The following is a 21,174-nucleotide window of genomic DNA, read 5'->3' as shown; positions in this document are numbered from 1 at the left end:
GCCTCAAAATGATCTTACTAGTAAACTAGTGGGCACATTTATGGCCTTACATGTTCACTAGTAAGCGTCAAAATGATCTTACTAGTGAACTAGTGGGCGTTTTGCAGCTTGCATGTCAACTAGTAAGCCTCAAAATGATCTTACCAGTGAACTAGTGGGCGTTTTGCGGCTTACATGTCAACTAGTAAGCCTCAAAATGATCTTACTAGTGAACTAGTGGGCACATTTATGGCCTTACATGTTCACTGGTAAGCCTCAAAATGATCTTACCAGTGAACTAGTGGGCGTTTTGTGGCTTACATGTTCACGAGTAAGCGTCAAAATGATCTTACTAGTGAACTAGTGGGCGTTTTGCGGCTTACATGTCAACACGTAAGCCTCAAAAGGATCTTATTAATGAACTAGTGGGCGTTTTGTGGCTTACATGTTCACTAGTAAGCGTCAAAATGACCTTACTAGTGAATTAGTGAGCGTTTTGTGGCTTACATGTCAACTACTAAGCCTCAAAATGATCTTACTCGTGAATTAGTGGGCACATTTATGGCCTTACATGTTCACTAGTAAGCGTCAAAATGATCTTACTAGTGAACTAGTGGGCACATTTATGGCCTTACATGTTCACTAGTAAGCCTCAAAATGATCTTACTAGTGAACTAGTGAGCGTTTTGTGGCTTACATGTTCACTAGTAAGTGTCAAAATGATCTTACTAGTAAACTAGTGGGCGTTTTGTGGCTTACATCTTCACTCGTAAGCCTCAAAATGATCTTACTAGTGAACTAGTGGGCGTTTTGTGGCTTACATGTCATCTAGTAAGCCTCAAAATGATCTTACCAGTGAACTAGTGGGCGTTTTGCGGCTTACATGTCAACTACTAAGCCTCAAAATGATCTTACTAGTGAAATAGTGGGCACATTTATGGCCTTACATGTTCACTAGTAAGCGTCAAAATGATCTTACTAGTAAACTAGTGGGCACATTTATGGCCTTACATGTTCACTAGTAAGTGTCAAAATGATCTTACTAGTAAACTAGTGGGCGTTTTGTGGCTAACATCTTCACTCGTAAGCCTCAAAATGATCTTACTAGTGAACTAGTGGGCGTTTTGTGGCTTACATGTCAACTAGTAACCCTCAAAATGATCTTACTAGTGAACTAGTGGGCACATTTATGGCCTAACATGTTCACTAGTAAGCCTCAAAATGATCTTAATAGTGAACTAGTGGGAACATTTATGGCCTTACGTGTTCACTATTAAGCTTCAAAATGATCTTACTAGTTAACTAGTGGGCGTTTTGTGGCTTACATGTCAAATAGTAAGCCTCAAAATGATCTTACTAGTGAACTAGTGGGCACATTTATGGCCTTACGTGTTCACTAGTAAGCGTCAAAATGATCTTACTAGTAAACTAGTGGGCGTTTTGTGGCTTACATCTTCACTCTTAAGCCTCAAAATGATCTTACTAGTGAACTAGTGGGCGTTTTGTGGCTTACATGTCAACTAGTAACCCTCAAAATGATCTTACTAGTGAACTAGTGGGCACATTTATGGCCTAACATGTTCACTAGTAAGCCTCAAAATGATCTTACCAGTGAACTAGTGGGAGTTTTGCGGCTTACATGTCAACTAGTAAGCCTCAAAATGATCTTACTCGTGAACTAGTGGGGATTTTGTGGCTTACATGTCAACTAGTAAGCCTCAAAATGATCTTACTAGTGAACTAGTGGGCACATTTATGGCCTTACATGTTCACTAGTAAGCCTCAAAATGATCTTACCAGTGAACTAGTGGGCGTTTTGTGGCTTACATGTTCACGAATAAGCGTCAAAATGATCTTACTAGTGAACTAGTGGGCGTTTTGCGGCTTACATGTCAACAAGTAAGCCTCAAAATGATCTTACTAATGAACTAGTGGGCGTTTTGTGGCTTACATGTTCACTAGTAAGCGTCAAAATGACCTTACTAGTGAATTAATGAGCGTTTTGTGGCTTACATGTCAACTAGTAAGCCTCAAAATGATCTTACTAGTAAACTAGTGGGCACATTTTTGGCCTTACATGTTCACTAGTAAGCGTCAAAATGATCTTACTAGTGAACTAGTGGGCGTTTTGCGGCTTGCATGTCAACTAGTAAGCCTCAAAATGATCTTACGAGTGAACTAGTGGGCGTTTTGCGGCTTACATGTCAACAAGTAAGCGTCAAAATGATCTTACTAGTGAACTAGTGGGCGTTTTGTGGCTTACATGTTAACTAGTAAGCGTCAAAATGACCTTACTAGTGAACTAGTGACAATTTGTGGCTTACATGTTCACGAGTAAGCGTCAAAATGACCTTACTAGTGAACTAGTGAGCGTTTTGTGGCTTACATGTTCACTAGTAAGCCTCAAAATGGTCTTACGAGTGAGCTAAGGGGCGTTTTGTGGCTTACATGTCAACTAGTAAGCCTCAAAATGATCTTACTAGTGAACTAGTGGGCACATTTATCGCCTTACATGTTCACTATTAAGAGTCAAAATGATCTTACTAGTGAACTAGTGGGCACATTTATGGCCTTACATGTTCACTAGTAAGCGTCAAAATGATCTTACTAGTGAACAAGTGGGCGTTTTGTGGCTTACATCTTCACTAGTAAGCCTCAAAATGATCTTCCTAGAGTACTAGTGGGCATTTTGTGGCTTACATGTCAACTAGTAAGCCTCAAAATCTTACCAGTGAACTAGTGGGCACATTTATGGCCTTACATGTTCACTAGTAAGCCTCAAAATGATCTTACCAGTGAACTAGTGGGCGTTTTGTGGCTTACATGTTCACGAGTAAGTGTCAAAATGATCTTACTAGTATACTAGTGGCCATTTTGCGGCTTACATGTCAACAAGTAAGCCTCAAAATGACCTTACTAATGAACTAGTGGGCGTTTTGTGGCTTACATGTTCACTCGTAAGCGTCAAAATGACCTTACTGGTGAATTAGTGAGCGTTTTGTGGCTTACATGTCAACGAGTAAGCCTCAAAATGATCTTACTAGTGAACTAGTGGGCACATTTATGGCCTTACATGTTCACTATTAAGAGTCAAAATGATCTTACTAGTGAACTAGTGACAATTTGTGGCTTACATGTTCACGAGTAAGCGTCAAAATGACCTTACTAGTGAACTAGTGAGCGTTTTGCGGCTTACATGTCAACTAGCAAGCCTCAAAATGATCTTACGAGTGAGCTAAGGGGCGTTTTGCGGCTTACATGTCAACTAGTAAGCCTCAAAATGATCTTACTAGTGAACTATTGGGCACATTTATGGCCTTACATGTTCACTATTAAGAGTCAAAATGATCTTACTAGTGAACTAGTGGGCACATTTATGGCCTTACATGTTCACTAGTAAGCGTCAAAATGATCTTACTAGTGAACAAGTGGGCGTTTTGTGTCAACTAGTAAGCCTCAAAATGATCTTACTAGTGAACTAGTGGGCACATTTATGGCCTTACATGTTCACTAGTAAGCGTCAAAATGATCTTCCTAGTGAACTAGTGGGCGTTTTGCGGCTTGCATGTCAACTAGTAAGACTCAAAATGATATTACGAGTGAACTAGTGGGCGTTTTGCGGCTTACATGTCAACAAGTAAGCCTCAAAATGATCTTACTAATGAACTAGTGGGCGTTTTGTGGCTTACATGTTCACTAGTAAGCGTCAAAATGACCTTACTAGTGAATTAGTGAGCGTTTTGTGGCTTACATGTCAACTAGTAAGCCTCAGAATGATCTTACTACTGAACTAGTGGGCGTTTTGTGGCTTACATGTTCACTATTAAGCCTCAAAATGATCTTAGTAGTGAACTAGTGGGCGTTTTGTGGCTTACATGTCAAATAGTAAGCCTCAAAATGATCTTACTATTGAACTAGTGGGCACATTTATGGCCTTACGTGTTCACTAGTAAGCGTCAAAATGATCTTACTAGTAAACTAGTGGGCGTTTTGTGGCTTACATCTTCACTCGTAAGCCTCAAAATGATCTTAATAGTGAACTAGTGGGTTCTTTTGTGGCTTACATGTTCACTAGTAAGCGTCACAATGACCTTACTTGTGAACTAGTGAGCGTTTTGTGGCTTACATGTTCACTAGTAAGCCTCAAAATGATCTTACCAGTGAACTAGTGGGCGTTTTGTGGCTTAAATGTTCACGAGTAAGCGTCAAAATGATCTTACTAGTGAACTAGTGGGCGTTTTGCGGCTTACATGTCAACAAGTAAGCCTCAAAATGATCTTACTAATGAATAGTGGGCGTTTTGTGGCTTACATGTTCACTAGTAAGCGTCAAAATGACCTTACTAGTGAATTAGTGAGCGTTTTGTGGCTTACATGTCAACTAGTAAGCCTCAAAATGATCTTACTAGTGAACTAGTGGGCGTTTTGTGGCTTACATGTTCACTATTAAGCCTCAAAATGATCTTACTAGTGAACTAGTGGGCGTTTTGTGGCTTACATGTCAAATAGTAAGCCTCAAAATGATCTTACTAGTGAACTAGTGGGCACATTTATGGCCTTACGTGTTCACTAGTAAGCGTCAAAATGATCTTACTAGTAAACTAGTGGGCGTTTTGTGGCTTACATCTTCACTCGTAAGCCTCAAAATGATCTTACTAGTGAACTAGTGGGCGTTTTGTGGCTTACATGTCAACTAGTAAGCCTCAAAATGATCTTACTAGTGAACTAGTGCGCACATTTATGGCCTTACATGTTCACTAGTAAGCCTCAAAATGATCTTACCAGTGAACTAGTGGGCGTTTTGTGGCTTACATGTTCACGAGTAAGCGTCAAAATGATCTTACTAGTGAACTAGTGGGCGTTTTGCGGCTTACATGTCAACAAGTAAGCCTCAAAATGATCTTACTAATGAACTAGTGGGCGTTTTGTGGCTTACATGTTCACTAGTAAGCGTCAAAATTACCTTACTAGTGAATTAGTGAGCGTTTTGTGGCTTACATGTCAACTAGTAAGCCTCAAAATGATCTTACTAGTAAACTAGTGGGCACATTTATGGCCTTACATGTTCACTAGTAAGCCTCAAAATGATCTTACGAGTGAACTAGTGGGCGTTTTGCGGCTTACATGTCAACAAGTAAGCGTCAAAATGACCTTACTAGTGAACTAGTAACAATTTGTGGCTTACATGTTCACGAGTAAGCGTCAAAATGACCTTGCTAGTGAACTAGTGAGCGTTTTGTGGCTTACATGTTCACTAGTAAGCCTCAAAATGATCTTAAGAGTGAGCTAAGGGGCGTTTTGTGGCTTACATGTCAACTAGTAAGCCTCAAAATGATCTTACTAGTGAACTAATGGGCACATTTATGGCCTTACATGTTCACTAGTAAGCCTCAAAATGATCTTAATAGTGAACTAGTGGGTTCTTTTGTGGCTTACATGTTCACTAGTAAGCATCACAATGACCTTACTTGTGAACTAGTGAGCGTTTTGTGGCTTACATGTTCACTATTAAGCCTCAAAATGATCTTACTAGTGAACTAGTGGGCGTTTTGTGGCTCACATGTCAAATAGCAAGCCTCAAAATGATCTTACTAGTGAACTAGTGGGCACATTTATGGCCTTACATGTTCACTAGTAAGCCTCAAAATGATCTTACCAGTGAACTAGTGGGCGTTTTGCGGCTTACATGTCAACTAGTAAGCCTCAAAATGATCTTACTAATGAACTAGTGGGCGTTTTGTGGCTTACATCTTCACTGGTAAGCCTCAAAATGATCTTACTAGAGAACTAGTGGGCATTTTGTGGCTTACATGTCAACTAGTAAGCCTCAAAATGATCTTACTAGTGAACTAGTGGGCACGTTTATGGCCTTACATGTTCACTAGTAAGCGTCAAAATGATCTTCCTAGTGAACTAGTGGGCGTTTTGCGGCTTGCATCTTCACTCGTAAGCCTCAAAATGATCTTAATAGTGAACTCGTGGGTTCTTTTGTGGCTTACATGTCAACTAGTAAGCCTCAAAATGATCTTACTAGTGAACTAGTGCGCACATTTATGGCCTTACATGTTCACTAGTAAGCGTCAAAATGATCTTCCTAGTGAACTAGTGGGCGTTTTGCGGCTTGCATGTCAACTAGTAAGACTCAAAATGATATTACGAGTGAACTAGTGGGCGTTTTGCGGCTTACATGTCAACAAGTAAGCCTCAAAATGATCTTACTAATGAACTAGTGGGCGTTTTGTGGCTTACATGTTCACTAGTAAGCGTCAAAATGACCTTACTAGTGAATTAGTGAGCGTTTTGTGGCTTACATGTCAACTAGTAAGCCTCAAAATGATCTTACTACTGAACTAGTGGGCGTTTTGTGGCTTACATGTTCACTATTAAGCCTCAAAATGATCTTACTAGTGAACTAGTGGGCGTTTTGTGGCTTACATGTCAAATAGTAAGCCTCAAAATGATCTTACTATTTAACGAGTGGGCACATTTATGGCCTTACGTGTTCACTAGTAAGCGTCAAAATGATCTTACTAGTAAACTAGTGGGCGTTTTGTGGCTTACATCTTCACTCGTAAGCCTCAAAATGATCTTAATAGTGAACTCGTGGGTTCTTTTGTGGCTTACATGTTCACTAGTAAGCGTCACAATGACCTAACTTGTGAACTAGTGAGCGTTTTGTGGCTTACATGTTCACTAGTAAGCCTCAAAATGATCTTACCAGTGAACTAGTGGGCGTTTTGTGGCTTATCTGTTCACGAGTAAGCGTCAAAATGATCTTACTAGTGAACTAGTGGGCGTTTTGCGGCTTACATGTCAACAAGTAAGCCTCAAAATGATCTTACTAATGAACTAGTGGGCGTTTTGTGGCTTACATGTTCACTAGTAAGCGTCAAAATGACCTTACTAGTGAATTAGTGAGCGTTTTGTGGCTTACATGTCAACTAGTAAGCCTCAAAATTATCTTACTAGTGAACTAGTGGGCGTTTTGTGGCTTACATGTTCACTATTAAGCCTCAAAATGATCTTACTAGTATACTAGTGGGCGTTTTGTGGCTTACATGTTCACGAGTAAGCGTCAAAATGATATTACTAGTATACTAGTGGGCGTTGTGTGGCTTACATGTTCACGAGTAAGCGTCAAAATGATCTTACTAGTGAACTAGTGGGCGTTTTGCGGCTTACATGTCAACAAGTAAGCCTCAAAATGATCTTACTAATGAACTAGTGGGCGTTTTGTGGCTTACATGTTCACTAGAAAGCGTCAAAATGACCTTACTAGTGAATTAGTGAGCGTTTTGTGGCTTACATGTCAACTAGTAAGCCTCAAAATGATCTTACTAGTGAACTAGTGGGCACATTTATGGCCTTACATGTTCACTAGTAAGCGTCAAAATGATCTTCCTAGTGAACGAGTGGGCGTTTTGCGGCTTGCATGTCAACTAGTAAGACTCAAAATGATATTACGAGTGAACTAGTGGGCGTTTTGCGGCTTACATGTCAACAAGTAAGCCTCAAAATGATCTTACTAATGAACTAGTGGGCGTTTTGTGGCTTACATGTTCACTAGTAAGCGTCAAAATGACCTTACTAGTGAATTAGTGAGCGTTTTGTGGCTTACATGTCAACTAGTAAGCCTCAAAATGATCTTACTACTGAACTAGTGGGCGTTTTGTGGCTTACATGTTCACTATTAAGCCTCAAAATGATCTTACTAGTGAACTAGTGGGCGTTTTGTGGCTTACATGTCAAATAGTAAGCCTCAAAATGATCTTACTATTTAACTAGTGGGCACATTTATGGCCTTACGTGTTCACTAGTAAGCGTCAAAATGATCTTACTAGTAAACTAGTGGGCGTTTTGTGGCTTACATCTTCACTCGTAAGCCTCAAAATGATCTTAATTGTGAACTCGTGGGTTCTTTTGTGGCTTACATGTTCACTAGTAAGCGTCACAATGACCTTACTTGTGAACTAGTGAGCGTTTTGTGGCTTACATGTTCACTAGTAAGCCTCAAAATGATCTTACCAGTGAACTAGTGGGCGTTTTGTGGCTTATCTGTTCACGAGTAAGCGTCAAAATGATCTTACTAGTGAACTAGTGGGCGTTTTGCGGCTTACATGTCAACAAGTAAGCCTCAAAATGATCTTACTAATGAACTAGTGGGCGTTTTGTGGCTTACATGTTCACTAGTAAGCGTCAAAATGACCTTACTAGTGAATTAGTGAGCGTTTTGTGGCTTACATGTCAACTAGTAAGCCTCAAAATGATCTTACTAGTGAACTAGTGGGCGTTTTGTGGCTTACATGTTCACTATTAAGCCTCAAAATGATCTTACTAGTGAACTAGTGGGCGTTATGTGGCTTACATGTCAAATAGTAAGCCTCAAAATGATCTTACTAGTGAACTAGTGGGCACATTTATGGCCTTACGTGTTCACTAGTAAGCGTCAAAATGATCTTACTAGTAAACTAGTGGGCGTTTTGTGGCTTACATCTTCACTCGTAAGCCTCAAAATGATCTTACTAGTGAACTAGTGGGCGTTTTGTGGCTTACATGTCAACTAGTAAGCCTCAAAATGATCTTACTAGTGAACTAGTGCGCACATTTATGGCCTTACATGTTCACTAGTAAGCCTCAAAATGATCTTACCAGTGAACTAGTGGGCGTTTTGTGGCTTACATGTTCACGAGTAAGCGTCAAAATGATCTTACTAGTGAACTAGTGGGCGTTTTGCGGCTTACATGTCAACAAGTAAGCCTCAAAATGATCTTACTAATGAACTAGTGGGCGTTTTGTGGCTTACATGTTCACATGTAAGCGTCAAAATGACCTTACTAGTGAATTAGTGAGCGTTTTGTGGCTTACATGTCAACTAGTAAGCCTCAAAATGATCTTACTAGTAAACTAGTGGGCACATTTATGGCCTTACATGTTCACTAGTAAGCGTCAAAATGATCTTACTAGTGAACTAGTGGGCGTTTTGCGGCTTGCATGTCAACTAGTAAGCCTCAAAATGATCTTACGAGTGAACTAGTGGGCGTTTTGCGGCTTACATGTCAACAAGTAAGCGTCAAAATGACCTTACTAGTGAACTAGTAACAATTTGTGGCTTACATGTTCACGAGTAAGCGTCAAAATGATCTTACTAGTGAACTAGTGGGCGTTTTGCGGCTTGCATGTCAACTAGTAAGCCTCAAAATGATCTTACGAGTGAACTAGTGGGCGTTTTGCGGCTTACATGTCAACAAGTAAGCGTCAAAATGACCTTACTAGTGAACTAGTAACAATTTGTGGCTTACATGTTCACGAGTAAGCGTCAAAATGACCTTGCTAGTGAACTAGTGAGCGTTTTGTGGCTTACATGTTCACTAGTAAGCCTCAAAATGATCTTACTAGTGAACTAATGGGCACATTTATGGCCTTACATGTTCACTAGTAAGCCTCAAAATGATCTTAATAGTGAACTAGTGGGTTCTTTTGTGGCTTACATGTTCACTAGTAAGCATCACAATGACCTTACTTGTGAACTAGTGAGCGTTTTGTGGCTTACATGTTCACTATTAAGCCTCAAAATGATCTTACTAGTGAACTAGTGGGCGTTTTGTGGCTTACATGTCAAATAGCAAGCCTCAAAATGATCTTACTAGTGAACTAGTGGGCACATTTATGGCCTTACATGTTCACTAGTAAGCCTCAAAATGATCTTACCAGTGAACTAGTGGGCGTTTTGCGGCTTACATGTCAACTAGTAAGCCTCAAAATGATCTTACTAATGAACTAGTGGGCGTTTTGTGGCTTACATCTTCACTGGTAAGCCTCAAAATGATCTTACTAGAGAACTAGTGGGCATTTTGTGGCTTACATGTCAACTAGTAAGCCTCAAAATGATCTTACTAGTGAACTAATGGGCACATTTATGGCCTTACATGTTCACTAGTAAGCGTGAAAATGATCTTACTCGTGAACTAGTGGGCGTTTTGCGGCTTACATGTCAACTAGTAAGCCTCAAAATGATCTTACGAGTGAGCTAGTGGGCGTTTAGCGGCTTACAAATCAACTAGTAAGCCTCAAAATGATCTTAATAGTGAACTAGTGGGTTCTTTTGTGCCTTACATGTTCACTAGTAAGCGTCACAATGACCTTACTTGTGAACTAGTGAGTGTTTTGTGGCTTACATGTTCACTAGTAAGCCTCAAAATGATCTTACTAGTGAACTAGTGGGCACATTTATGGACTTACATGTTCACTAGTAAGCGTCAAAATGATCTTACTAGTGAACTAGTGGGCGTTTTGCGGCTTGCATGTCAACTAGTAAGCCTCAAAATGATCTTACGAGTGAACTAGTGGGTGTTTTGCGGCTTACATGTCAACAAGTAAGCCTCAAAATGATCTTACTAGTGAACTAGTGGGTGTTTTGTGGCTTACATGTTAACTAGTAAGCGTCAAAATGACCTTACTAGTGAACTAGTGAGCGTTTTGCGGCTTACATGTCAACTAGCAAGCCTCAAAATGATCTTACGAGTGAGCTAAGGGACGTTTTGCTGCTTACATGTCAACTAGTAAGCCTCAAAATGATCTTACTAGAGAACTAGTGGGCATTTTGTGGCTTACATGTCAACTAGTAAGCCTCAAAATGATCTTACTAGTGAACTAGTGGGGATTTTGTGGCTTACATGTCAACCAGTAAGCCTCAAAATGATCTTACTAGTGAATTAGTGGGCATTTTGTGGCTTACATGTCAACTACTAAGCCTCAAAATGATCTTACTAGTGAATTAGTGGGCACATTTATGGCCTTACATGTTCACTAGTAAGCGTCAAAATGATCTTACTAGTGAACTAGTGGGCACATTTATGGCCTTACATGTTCACTAGTAAGCCTCAAAATGATCTTACTAGTGAACTAGTGAGCGTTTTGTGGCTTACATGTTCACTAGTAAGTGTCAAAATGATCTTACTAGTAAACTAGTGGGCGTTTTGTGGCTTACATCTTCACTCGTAAGCCTCAAAATGATCTTACTAGTGAACTAGTGGGCGTTTTGTGGCTTACATGTCAACTAGTAAGCCTCAAAATGATCTTACCAGTGAACTAGTGGGCGTTTTGCGGCTTACATGTCAACTACTAAGCCTCAAAATGATCTTACTAGTGATTTAGTGGGCACATTTATGGCCTTACATGTTCACTAGTAAGCGTCAAAATGATCTTACTAGTGAACTAGTGGGCACATTTATGGCCTTACATGTTCACTAGTAAGCCTCAAAATGATCTTACCAGTGAACTAGTGGGCGTTTTGCGGCTTACATGTCAACTAGTAAGCCTCAAAATGATCTTACTAGTGAACTAGTGGGGATTTTGTGGCTTACATGTCAACTAGTAAGCCTCAAAATGATCTTACTAGTGAACTAGTGGGCACATTTATGGCCTTACATGTTCACTAGTAAGCCTCAAAATGATCTTACCAGTGAACTAGTGGGCGTTTTGTGGCTTACATGTTCACGAGTAAGCGTCAGAATGATCTTACTAGTGAACTAGTGGGCGTTTTGCGGCTTACATGTCAACACGTAAGCCTCAAAATGATTTTATTAATGAACTAGTGGGCGTTTTGTGGCTTACATGTTCACTAGTAAGCGTCAAAATGACCTTACTAGTGAATTAGTGAGCGTTTTGTGGCTTACATGTCAACTAGTAAGCCTCAAAATGATCTTACTAGTAAACTAGTGGGCACATTTATGGCCTTACATGTTCACTAGTAAGCGTCAAAATGATCTTACTAGTGAACTAGTGGGCGTTTTGCAGCTTGCATGTCAACTAGTAAGCCTCAAAATGATCTTACTAGAGAACTAGTGGGCATTTTGTGGCTTACATGTCAACTAGTAAGCCTCTAAATGATCTTACTAGTGAACTAGTGGGGATTTTGTGGCTTACATGTCAACCAGTAAGCCTCAAAATGATCTTACTAGTGAATTAGTGGGCATTTTGTGGCTTACATGTCAACTACTAAGCCTCAAAATGATCTTACTAGTGAATTAGTGGGCACATTTATGGCCTTACATGTTCACTAGTAAGCGTCAAAATGATCTTACTAGTGAACTAGTGGGCACATTTATGGCCTTACATGTTCACTAGTAAGCCTCAAAATGATCTTACTAGTGAACTAGTGAGCGTTTTGTGGCTTACATGTTCACTAGTAAGTGTCAAAATGATCTTACTAGTAAACTAGTGGGCGTTTTGTGGCTTACTTCTTCACTCGTAAGCCTCAAAATGATCTTACTAGTGAACTAGTGGGCGTTTTGTGGCTTACATGTCAACTAGTAAGCCTCAAAATGATCTTACCAGTGAACTAGTGGGCGTTTTGCGGCTTACATGTCAACTACTAAGCCTCAAAATGATCTTACTAGTGAATTAGTGGGCACATTTATGGCCTTACATGTTCACTAGTAAGTGTCAAAATGATCTTACTAGTAAACTAGTGGGCACATTTATGGCCTTACATGTTCACTAGTAAGTGTCAAAATGATCTTACTAGTAAACTAGTGGGCGTTTTGTGGCTTACATCTTCACTCGTAAGCCTCAAAATTATCTTACTAGTGAGCTAGTGGGCGTTTTGTGGCTTACATGTCAACTACTAAGCCTCAAAATGATCTTACTAGTGATTTAGTGCGCACATTTATGGCCTTACATGTTCACTAGTAAGCGTCAAAATGATCTTACTAGTGAACTAGTGGGCACATTTATGGCCTTACATGTTCACTAGTAAGCCTCAAAATGATCTTACCAGTGAACTAGTGGGCGTTTTGTGGCTTACATGTTCACGAGTAAGCGTCAAAATGATCTTACTAGTGAACTAGTGGGCGTTTTGCGGCTTACATGTCAACACGTAAGCCTCAAAATGATCTTATTAATGAACTAGTGGGCGTTTTGTGGCTTACATGTTCACTAGTAAGCGTCAAAATGACCTTACTAGTGAATTAGTGAGCGTTTTGTGGCTTACATGTCAACTAGTAAGCCTCAAAATGATCTTACTAGTAAACTAGTGGGCACATTTATGGCCTTACATGTTCACTAGTAAGCGTCAAAATGATCTTACTAGTGAACTAGTGGGCGTTTTGCAGCTTGCATGTCAACTAGTAAGCCTCAAAATGATCTTACGAGTGAACTAGTGGGCGTTTTGCGGCTTACATGTCAACAATTAAGCGTCAAAATGATCTTACTAGTGAACTAGTGGGCGTTTTGTGGCTTACATGTTCACTAGTAAGCGACAAAATGACCTTACTAGTGAATTAGTGAGCGTTTTGTGGCTTACATGTCAACTAGTAAGCCTCAAAATGATCTTACTAGTGAACTAGTGGGCGTTTTGTGGCTTACATGTTCACTATTAAGCCTCAAAATGATCTTACTAGTGAACTAGTGGGCGTTTTGTGGCTTACATGTCAAATAGTAAGCCTCAAAATGATCTTACTAGTGAACTAGTGGGCACATTTATGGCCTTACATGTTCACTAGTAACCCTCAAAATGATCTTACCAGTGAACTAGTGGGCGTTTTGTTTCTTACATTTTCACGAGTAAGCGTCAAAATGATCTTACTAGTGAACTCGTGGGCGTTTTGCGGCTTACATGTCAACACGTAAGCCTCAAAATGATCTTATTAATGAACTAGTGGGCGTTTTGTGGCTTACATGTTCACTAGTAAGCCTCAAAATGATCTTACTAGTAAACTAGTGGGCACATTTATGGCCTTACATGTTCACTAGTAAGCGTCAAAATGATCTTACTAGTGAACTAGTGGGCGTTTTGCGGCTTACATGTCAACACGTAAGCCTCAAAATGATCTTATTAATGAACTAGTGGGCGTTTTGTGGCTTACATGTTCACTAGTAAGCGTCAAAATGACCTTACTAGTGAATTAGTGAGCGTTTTGTGGCTTACATGTCAACACGTAAGCCTCAAAATGATCTTATTAATGAACTAGTGGGCGTTATGTGGCTTACATGTTCACTAGTAAGCGTCAAAATGACCTTACTAGTGAATTAGTGAGCGTTTTGTGGCTTACATGTCAACTAGTAAGCCTCAAAATGATCTTACTAGTAAACTAGTGGGCACATTTATGGCCTTACATGTTCACTAGTAAGCGTCAAAATGATCTTACTAGTGAACTAGTGGGCGTTTTGCGGCTTACATGTCAACAATTAAGCGTCAAAATGATCTTACTAGTGAACTAGTGGGCGTTTTGTGGCTTACATGTTAACTAGTAAGCGTCAAAATGACCTTACTAGTGAACTAGTGACAATTTGTGGCTTACATGTTCACGAGTAAGCGTCAAAATGACCTTACTAGTGAACTAGTGAGCGTTTTGTGGCTTACATGTTCACTAGTTAGCCTCAAAATGATCTTACGAGTGAGCTAAGTGGCGTTTTGTGGCTTACATGTCAACTAGTAAGCCTCAAAATGATCTTACTAGTGAACTAGTGGGCGTTTTGTGGCTTACATCTTCACTAGTAAGCCTCAAAATGAACTTACTAGTGAACTAGTGGGCGTTTTGCGGCTTACATGTCAACTAGCAAGCCTCAAAATGATCTTACTAGTGAACTAATGGGCACATTTATGGCCTTACATGTTCACTAGTAAGCGTCAAAATGATCTTACTAGTGAACTAGTGGGCACGTTTATGGCCCCACATGTTCACTAGTAAGCCTCAAAATGATCTTACTAGTGAACTAGTGGGCGTTTTGTGGCTTACATCTTCACTAGTAAGCCTCAAAATGATCTTACTAGAGAACTAGTGGGCATTTTGTGGCTTACATGTCAACTAGTAAGCCTCAAAATGATCTTACTAGTGAACTAGTGGGCGTTTTGTGGCTTACATGTTCACTATTAAGCCTCAAAATGATCTTACTAGTGAACTAGTGGGCGTTTTGTGGCTTACATGTCAAATAGTAAGCCTCAAAATGATCTTACTAGTGAACTAGTGGGCACATTTATGGCCTTACATGTTCACTATTAAGCCTCAAAATGATCTTACCAGTGAACTAGTGGGCGTTTTGTGGCTTACATGTTCACGAGTAAGCGTCAAAATGATCTTACTAGTGAACTAGTGGGCGTTTTGCGGCTTACATGTCAACACGTAAGCCTCAAAATGAGCTTATTAATGAACTAGTGAGCGTTTTGTGGCTTACATGTCAACTAGTAAGCCTCAAAATGATCTTACTAGTAAACTAGTGGGCACATTTATGGCCTTACATGTTCACTAGTAAGCCTCAAAATGAACTTACTAGTGAACTAGTGACAATTTGTGGCTTACATGTTCACGAGTAAGCGTCAAAATGATCTTACTAGTGAACTAGTGGGCGTTTTGCGGCTTACATGTCAACACGTAAGCCTCAAAATGAGCTTATTAATGAACTAGTGAGCGTTTTGTGGCTTACATGTCAAATAGCAAGCCTCAAAATGATCTTACTAGTGAACTAGTGGGCACATTTATGGCCTTACATGTTCACTAGTAAGCCTCAAAATGAACTTACTAGTGAACTAGTGACAATTTGTGGCTTACATGTTCACGAGTAAGCGTCAAAATGACCTTACTAGTGAACTAGTGAGCGTTTTGTGGCTTACATGTTCACTAGTTTGCCTCAAAATGATCTTACGAGTGAGCTAAGTGGCGTTTTGTGGCTTACATGTCAACTAGTAAGCCTCAAAATGATCTTACTAGTGAACTAGTGGGCGTTTTGTGGCTTACATCTTCACTAGTAAGCCTCAAAATGAACTTACTAGTGAACTAGTGGGCGTTTTGCGGCTTACATGTCAACTAGCAAGCCTCAAAATGATCTTACTAGTGAACTAATGGGCACATTTATGGCCTTACATGTTCACTAGTAAGCGTCAAAATGATCTTACTAGTGAACTAGTGGGCACGTTTATGGCCCCACATGTTCACTAGTAAGCCTCAAAATGATCTTACTAGTGAACTAGTGGGCGTTTTGTGGCTTACATCTTCACTAGTAAGCCTCAAAATGATCTTACTAGAGAACTAGTGGGCATTTTGTGGCTTACATGTCAACTAGTAAGCCTCAAAATGATCTTACTAGTGAACTAGTGGGCGTTTTGTGGCTTACATGTCAAATAGTAAGCCTCAAAATGATCTTACTAGTGAACTAGTGGGCACATTTATGGCCTTACATGTTCACTATTAAGCCTCAAAATGATCTTACCAGTGAACTAGTGGGCGTTTTGTGGCTTACATGTTCACGAGTAAGCGTCAAAATGATCTTACTAGTGAACTAGTGGGCGTTTTGCGGCTTACATGTCAACACGTAAGCCTCAAAATGAGCTTATTAATGAACTAGTGAGCGTTTTGTGGCTTACATGTCAACTAGTAAGCCTCAAAATGATCTTACTAGTAAACTAGTGGGCACATTTATGGCCTTACATGTTCACTAGTAAGCGTCAAAATGATCTTACTAGTGAACTAGTGGGCGTTTTGCGGCTTACATGTCAACAATTAAGCGTCAAAATGATCTTACTCGTGAACTAGTGGGCGTTTTGTGGCTTACATGTTAACTAGTAAGCGTCAAAATGACCTTACTAGTGAACTAGTGACAATTTGTGGCTTACATGTTCACGAGTAAGCGTCAAAATGACCTTACTAGTGAACTAGTGAGCGTTTTGTGGCTTACATGTTCACTAGTAAGCCTCAAAATGATCTTACGAGTGAGCTAAGGGGCGTTTTGTGGCTTACATGTCAACTAGTAAGCCTCAAAATGAACTTACTAGTGAACTAGTGGGCGTTTTGCGGCTTGCATGTCAACTAGTAAGCATCAAAATGATCTTACGAGTGAACTAGTGGGTGTTTTGCGGCTTACATGTCAACAAGTAAGCCTCAAAATGATCTTACTAGTGAACTAGTGGGTGTTTTGTGGCTTACATGTTAACTAGTAAGCGTCAAAATGATCTTACTAGTGAACTAGTGAGCGTTTTGCGGCTTACATGTCAACTAGCAAGCCTCAAAATGATCTTACGAGTGAGCTAAGGGACGTTTTGCTGCTTACATGTCAACTAGTAAGCCTCAAAATGATCTTACTAGTGAACTAGTGGGCACATTTATGGCCTTACATGTTCACTATTAAGCCTCAAAATGATCTTACCAGTGAACTAGTGGGCGTTTTGTGGCTTACGTGTTCACGAGTAAGCGTCAAAATGATCTTACTAGTGAACTAGTGGGCGTTTTGCGGCTTACATGTCAACACGTAAGCCTCAAAATGAGCTTATTAATGAACTAGTGAGCGTTTTGTGGCTTACATGTCAACTAGTAAGCCTCAAAATGATCTTACTAGTAAACTAGTGGGCACATTTATGGCCTTACATGTTCACTAGTAAGCGTCAAAATGATCTTACTAGTGAACTAGTGGGCGTTTTGCGGCTTACATGTCAACAATTAAGCGTCAAAATGATCTTACTCGTGAACTAGTGGGCGTTTTGTGGCTTACATGTTAACTAGTAAGCGTCAAAATGACCTTACTAGTGAACTAGTGACAATTTGTGGCTTACATGTTCACGAGTAAGCGTCAAAATGACCTTACTAGTGAACTAGTGAGCGTTTTGTGGCTTACATGTTCACTAGTAAGCCTCAAAATGATCTTACGAGTGAGCTAAGGGGCGTTTTGTGGCTTACATGTCAACTAGTAAGCCTCAAAATGAACTTACTAGTGAACTAGTGGGCGTTTTGCGGCTTGCATGTCAACTAGTAAGCATCAAAATGATCTTACGAGTGAACTAGTGGGTGTTTTGCGGCTTACATGTCAACAAGTAAGCCTCAAAATGATCTTACTAGTGAACTAGTGGGTGTTTTGTGGCTTACATGTTAACTAGTAAGCGTCAAAATGATCTTACTAGTGAACTAGTGAGCGTTTTGCGGCTTACATGTCAACTAGCAAGCCTCAAAATGATCTTACGAGTGAGCTAAGGGACGTTTTGCTGCTTACATGTCAACTAGTAAGCCTCAAAATGATCTTACTAGTGAACTAGTGGGCACATTTATGGCCTTACATGTTCACTATTAAGCCTCAAAATGATCTTACCAGTGAACTAGTGGGCGTTTTGTGGCTTACGTGTTCACGAGTAAGCGTCAAAATGATCTTACTAGTGAACTAGTGGGCGTTTTGCGGCTTACATGTCAACACGTAAGCCTCAAAATGAGCTTATTAATGAACTAGTGAGCGTTTTGTGGCTTACATGTCAACTAGTAAGCCTCAAAATGATCTTACTAGTAAACTAGTGGGCACATTTATGGCCTTACATGTTCACTAGTAAGCGTCAAAATGATCTTACTAGTGAACTAGTGGGCGTTTTGCGGCTTACATGTCAACAATTAAGCGTCAAAATGATCTTACTCGTGAACTAGTGGGCGTTTTGTGGCTTACATGTTAACTAGTAAGCGTCAAAATGACCTTACTAGTGAACTAGTGACAATTTGTGGCTTACATGTTCACGAGTAAGCGTCAAAATGACCTTACTAGTGAACTAGTGAGCGTTTTGTGGCTTACATGTTCACTAGTAAGCCTCAAAATGATCTTACGAGTGAGCTAAGGGGCGTTTTGTGGCTTACATGTCAACTAGTAAGCCTCAAAATGAACTTACTAGTGAACTAGTGGGCGTTTTGCGGCTTGCATGTCAACTAGTAAGCATCAAAATGATCTTACGAGTGAACTAGTGGGTGTTTTGCGGCTTACATGTCAACAAGTAAGCCTCAAAATGATCTTACTAGTGAACTAGTGGGTGTTTTGTGGCTTACATGTTAACTAGTAAGCGTCAAAATGATCTTACTAGTGAACTAGTGAGCGTTTTGCGGCTTACATGTCAACTAGCAAGCCTCAAAATGATCTTACGAGTGAGCTAAGGGACGTTTTGCTGCTTACATGTCAACTAGTAAGCCTCAAAATGATCTTACTAGTGAACTAGTGGGCACATTTATGGCCTTACATGTTCACTATTAAGCCTCAAAATGATCTTACCAGTGAACTAGTGGGCGTTTTGTGGCTTACATGTTCACGAGTAAGCGTCAAAATGATCTTACTAGTGAACTAGTGGGCGTTTTGCGGCTTACATGTCAACACGTAAGCCTCAAAATGAGCTTATTAATGAACTAGTGAGCGTTTTGTGGCTTACATGTCAACTAGTAAGCCTCAAAATGATCTTACTAGTGAACTAGTGGGCACGTTTATGGCCTTACATGTTCACTAGTAAGCGTCAAAATGATCTTCCTAGTGAACTAGTGGGCGTTTTGCGGCTTGCATCTTCACTCGTAAGCCTCAAAATGATCTTACTAGTGAACTAGTGGGCACATTTATGGCCTTACATGTTCACTAGTAAGCCTCAAAATGATCTTACCAGTGAACTAGTGGGCGTTTTGCGGCTTACATGTCAACTAGTAAGCCTCAAAATGATCTTACTAATGAACTAGTGGGCGTTTTGTGGCTTACATCTTCACTGGTAAGCCTCAAAATGATCTTACTAGAGAACTAGTGGGCATTTTGTGGCTTACATGTCAACTAGTAAGCCTCAAAATGATCTTACTAGTGAACTAGTGGGCACGTTTATGGCCTTACATGTTCACTAGTAAGCGTCAAAATGATCTTCCTAGTGAACTAGTGGGCGTTTTGCGGCTTGCATCTTCACTCGTAAGCCTCAAAATGATCTTAATAGTGAACTCGTGGGTTCTTTTGTGGCTTACATGTCAACTAGTAAGCCTCAAAATGATCTTACTAGTGAACTAGTGCGCACATTTATGGCCTTACATGTTCACTAGTAAGCGTCAAAATGATCTTCCTAGTGAACTAGTGGGCGTTTTGCGGCTTGCATGTCAACTAGTAAGACTCAAAATGATATTACGAGTGAACTAGTGGGCGTTTTGCGGCTTACATGTCAACAAGTAAGCCTCAAAATGATCTTACTAATGAACTAGTGGGCGTTTTGTGGCTTACATGTTCACTAGTAAGCGTCAAAATGACCTTACTAGTGAATTAGTGAGCGTTTTGTGGCTTACATGTCAACTAGTAAGCCTCAAAATGATCTTACTACTGAACTAGTGGGCGTTTTGTGGCTTACATGTTCACTATTAAGCCTCAAAATGATCTTACTAGTGAACTAGTGGGCGTTTTGTGGCTTACATGTCAAATAGTAAGCCTCAAAATGATCTTACTATTTAACGAGTGGGCACATTTATGGCCTTACGTGTTCACTAGTAAGCGTCAAAATGATCTTACTAGTAAACTAGTGGGCGTTTTGTGGCTTACATCTTCACTCGTAAGCCTCAAAATGATCTTAATAGTGAACTCGTGGGTTCTTTTGTGGCTTACATGTTCACTAGTAAGCGTCACAATGACCTAACTTGTGAACTAGTGAGCGTTTTGTGGCTTACATGTTCACTAGTAAGCCTCAAAATGATCTTACCAGTGAACTAGTGGGCGTTTTGTGGCTTATCTGTTCACGAGTAAGCGTCAAAATGATCTTACTAGTGAACTAGTGGGCGTTTTGCGGCTTACATGTCAACAAGTAAGCCTCAAAATGATCTTACTAATGAACTAGTGGGCGTTTTGTGGCTTACATGTTCACTAGTAAGCGTCAAAATGACCTTACTAGTGAATTAGTGTGCGTTTTGTGGCTTACATGTCAACTAGTAAGCCTCAAAATTATCTTACTAGTGAACTAGTGGGCGTTTTGTGGCTTACATGTTCACTATTAAGCCTCAAAATGATCTTACTAGTATACTAGTGGGCGTTTTGTGGCTTACATGTTCACGAGTAAGCGTCAAAATGATATTACTAGTATACTAGTGGGCGTTGTGTGGCTTACATGTTCACGAGTAAGCGTCAAAATGATCTTACTAGTGAACTAGTGGGCGTTTTGCGGCTTACATGTCAACAAGTAAGCCTCAAAATGATCTTACTAATGAACTAGTGGGCGTTTTGTGGCTTACATGTTCACTAGAAAGCGTCAAAATGACCTTACTAGTGAATTAGTGAGCGTTTTGTGGCTTACATGTCAACTAGTAAGCCTCAAAATGATCTTACTAGTGAACTAGTGGGCACATTTATGGCCTTACATGTTCACTAGTAAGCGTCAAAATGATCTTCCTAGTGAACGAGTGGGCGTTTTGCGGCTTGCATGTCAACTAGTAAGACTCAAAATGATATTACGAGTGAA

The sequence above is a fragment of the Hippocampus zosterae genome, chromosome 7, assembly GCF_025434085.1.
Source record: "Hippocampus zosterae strain Florida chromosome 7, ASM2543408v3, whole genome shotgun sequence".
Taxonomy (NCBI): domain Eukaryota; kingdom Metazoa; phylum Chordata; class Actinopteri; order Syngnathiformes; family Syngnathidae; genus Hippocampus; species Hippocampus zosterae.
This window is presented reverse-complemented; position numbering follows the sequence as displayed.